This window comes from Mus caroli, unplaced genomic scaffold (genome assembly GCF_978045245.1).
Source record: "Mus caroli unplaced genomic scaffold, Mus_caroli_1 scaffold_16, whole genome shotgun sequence".
Classification (NCBI taxonomy): Eukaryota; Metazoa; Chordata; class Mammalia; order Rodentia; family Muridae; genus Mus; species Mus caroli.
In genome coordinates, this window is record NW_028227271.1 from 48,210,330 (window position 1) to 48,214,439 (window position 4,110).

Here is a 4,110-nt window from a genome sequence, read left to right on the forward strand (position 1 = left end):
TGCTCAACTATATTCATAGCATCTTTATTTATAATAGCCAGAAACTGGAAACAACCTAAATATCCCTCAACTGAAGAATGCTTGAAGAAAATGTGGTACATTTATAGATTGGAATATTACTCATCTGTTAAAAAACAACGACATCATGATTTGAAGGCAACTAGATGGAACTAGAAAAAAAATATCCTGAGGTAGCCCAAACCCAGGAAGGCAAACATGGTATGTACTTACTTATAAAAATAAAAATTAGCTGTAAAGTAAAAGACCACAGACCTAGAGAGGCTAAGTAACAAGGAAGATTTAAGGGAGGAAGCAAGGATCTCCCTGGGAAGGAGAAGTAGAATAGGTTTTGAGGGTTGACTGGGGACAAGTGAGGCTGGGAACAAGGAAAATCCAGTTGGGGAAGGAATAAAATACTGGGAGAAACTACTGAAATTGGAGGACATTTGGGGGTCAAGGTAGAAACCTAGTGCAATGTAAACTCCATGAAATTTACAGGAGTAACCCTAGCAAAGACTCTAGTAATGGAGGACACAGAGCCTGAACAGACCATCGTCTATAACCAGTGGAGGGACTGGAACACCAACCCACCCACATAACCTTAGACCTGCAGTGTATCCTGCCTCCAGAGGATTGGATTGGATTAGATAGCTGGGATTGGAGCCCAGAAGAATAGTATTCAAAGAGACCAGAGAGACTCTAGTCAGCTCCTGATGAGAGCAGATGCAAAGCCCCATAGCCAAACATCAGGCAGAGCTCACAAAGTCCTGTGGAGGAGGGACAGGAAGGATTATAGGACTAGAGGGGTCAGTAACACACTATGGGAAAATGACCCACAAAATCATCTGAGTGGGACTCATAGGACCTCACATAGGAACACAGGAAACCTGTAGGGTCTGACCTAGGTCCTCTGCAGGTATGTTAAGTCTGAGCGCTTGATGTTCTTATGGGATGTTAACAATGGGAGCAGGCACTGTTCCTGTCTCTCCTACTTTTGAAATCCTTTTTTTCCCAATGTAACTTGTTAGGCTGATGTTCCTGGGAGGCCTGCTATTTTCTAGGGGGAGGCAGATGGAAAAAGGATAGAGGGAAGAAAGAAGGTGGAAAGAAGGCTGGGATAGAGGAGGGAAAAGAAATTGTAGTTGTTATATATGAGAGAAGAATATAAATTATAAAAATTCACTAAAAGGAACTTTGTAGAGATATTAGGTATTAAGATTACATTATTATTTATTATTCAAAGATTTTTCTGTACATAATACATTTTCCAATGATATTTTTTCTCAAGATTATTTTTATATCACATACTGATAAACCTTATATGTTGTGTGAGAATCAGATATTTTTTGTACATATTGGTTGTACTCCAATATTTAATATAAATTTTGTTAAGAAAATTAGTTTTCCTGTCATAATTTATATTTTAGCAGTTACAGATTAGCACACAAAATATAATAGAGTAATAAGATCTTGATACTGAAATGTTTATGCATGTGGCAGATTATATTCCTTTTCAGTTATTCACTGTCATAAGTGTAAAAGAATTCTATGACTCTGTTTTATGTGCCTCATAAATGCCTCTGCCACCAGGCGTGGTCATTGTACTCTGGTAAAGGAGTGTGAAAGAACATGAGTCAGAAATTTTAATAGTTATCCAGAGATTGCATCACTGCTCTTTATCTCCCTCCTCCCAAGTGGTGGTAGAATTTTTCTTTCAGTTCTAGACCTCAGAAGCTAGAGTCAGGAAACACAACTGTGGTCCATGCAGACTAGACAGCTGCAGAAGAGATGCAGAAGACCCAGCAGATTCCTCTGTGATGACTGAAGCTCACGCCGCTGGTTCTTGTTATAAAGCAATGTTTCAAAGCTACTTTAGTCTGTGCAAACCCCATGAGCCCTGCTTAGTCGATTCTGTAGGCTGTGTTCTACTGGTTACCTTGGCCCCTCTGAATCCTCCACCCCCCTACCCCCCATTTCTCGGGGTTCCCAAGCTCTATCTAATGTTGTCATTATAGGGAGAAAGGGGGGGGGTTATGAGAAATTTTCATTTCTTTTTCCTTTTTTTTTTTTGGTGGGGGAGGGGGCAGAGTGTTACTCTTCGAGACAGGGTTTCTCTGTAGTCATGGCTCTCCTGGAACTCCCTCTGTAGATCAAGTTGGCCTTAAATTCAAGATCAACCTGCCTAAGTGCTGGGATTAAAGGTGAAGTGATAATCCCGGACACTGCATGGGGCTGAGCTACGTCCTCTGCATTTACAACATGGTTATATAGCCTGGTATTCTGGTGCATGGTTATATAGCTTGGTTTTCTGGTGGGACAACTAACAGTGGGAGCTGTGGAGTCTCTGGCTCCTTTGTCTGCTCTTGGGGCCCTTTCCCTTCTGCTGGGTTGCCTCATCCAGCCTGGATATGAAGGGTTGTGCCTAGTCTTGTTGTAACTTGCTATGACAGTTCCGATGACATCTCTGAGAGGCTCGCCCTTTTCTGAAGGGAAAACCGAGGAATGGATCTGATGGAGAAGGGATGTGGGAGGGAGGGACTGGGAGGAGGGGGGGGGAACTGAGGTTGGGACGTAATATGTGAGAGAAGAATAAAAACAAACAATTAAAACAATGAATTAATTTTAAAGTTTTCTTTCCTTTGCTTTGTTTTATAGAAAGTTTATTGCAATGCTCCAACCACACATTGTCTTTTCTTTACCACATCTTGCTCTGCAGCTTCCTTTGCTCTTTTTGTTCAGATGCTAAAGAGCCTGGCATTAGCACGGGACATGCAATGACTGGCAAAAGCCTTGAAGTTCTTTTCTTCTGCGACAACTCTGACTTTCTCCTTTTTGTAGACATTCCGGAGGGCCGTCACAGGTTCTGTTATCTGGGTGGCAAATTTAAGTTCTTCAGCAGAATTATCTCACTTCTTTGGAGTGGCAGACTTCCTGGAGATAAGTATGAATTTGGAGCCGTACTCTTCTAGGTACTGCACATTGGCCTATAGCGATTCAATGGATTTGTTTTACCTCCTTGGGTCCACAGAGATGCCAATGCTGCGAGCCATTTTATTGTGGATGCCAGCCACCCTGAATTCTTCCAGGCTGAGGCCTCTGCCAGCCCAGATCTTGGTGTGGTATCTAACCATAGGGCACCTCACTGTGGGCCTGATGGGACTGAACTCGAGACGAGGGGCAATGCAGTGTGCTTTCGCCTACCTGGCCCTGTGTCTGCAGACTTTGTGTTGGTGCTGTCTGGTTGAACCAAGTGTCCACACACTGTGACCAATCCTTGTGGAGCTTCAAGGTCATGCTATTCTGGTTGGGTCCCATGGCTACCTCCTGTGCAGGAGAATGGCTGAGCAGAAAGGCTTTTAAAAGGTATTTTAAAAGTGGCTATCCACGGTAAGATACTTCCATGACTAGATAGATAGCTAAATGAGTCACTTCAAGCATCTGAGTGGAAAAATAACCTTTGGCTAGAAAAATCCATGACCTGTATTATGTAGTCACTCAGAAGATGATGTATCTATGGATCTGTAGCTTTAAGCAAACAGTTTGAGAGAGAGAATATTACTAGCTTGACTTAATTGCTGTCCATTGCACCTGACACAGCCTTATCACAAAAATGAAATGTAACCCATTGTCTTAGTTAGGGTTTCTGTTGCTTTGATAAATACACTGTGACCAGAAAAAGAAAGTTGGGGAGGAAAGTGTTTATTTGGCTTACACTTCCAGATCATGGTCCATCACTGGAGACAGGACAGGAACGCAAACAAGGCTGGAACCTGGAAGCAGCAGCTGATGCAGAAGCCGTGGAGGGACCCTGCTTACTGGCCTGCATCCCATGGCTTACTCAGACTGCTTTCTTATCGAACCCAGGGTTGACACCCAGGAATGGCACCACCCACCATGGGCAGAGTCCTCTCCTACTTGATCACTAACTGAGAAAATGCCTTTACAGCTGGATCTCCAGGAGGAAATGTCTTAACTGAAACTCCTTTCTCTCTGATGCCTCTAGGTTGTATTAGCTGACACACAAACCAGCCAGTGCACGCATAATGTCCAAATGAATTCATTTCCCTCACAGGGTCTCAAGGAAGTCAGCAACAACTATGAGAAGCAGGT

The 4,110-nt window shown here is 43.0% G+C and overlaps 1 pseudogene; it reads right to left on the bottom strand.

Moving 5' to 3' along the window:
* Window positions 1-2,660: 2,660 nt before the first annotated feature.
* Window positions 2,661-3,315, bottom strand: LOC110310046 (large ribosomal subunit protein eL13 pseudogene; annotated as a pseudogene).
* Between the last annotated feature and the right edge of the window lie 795 nt (window positions 3,316-4,110).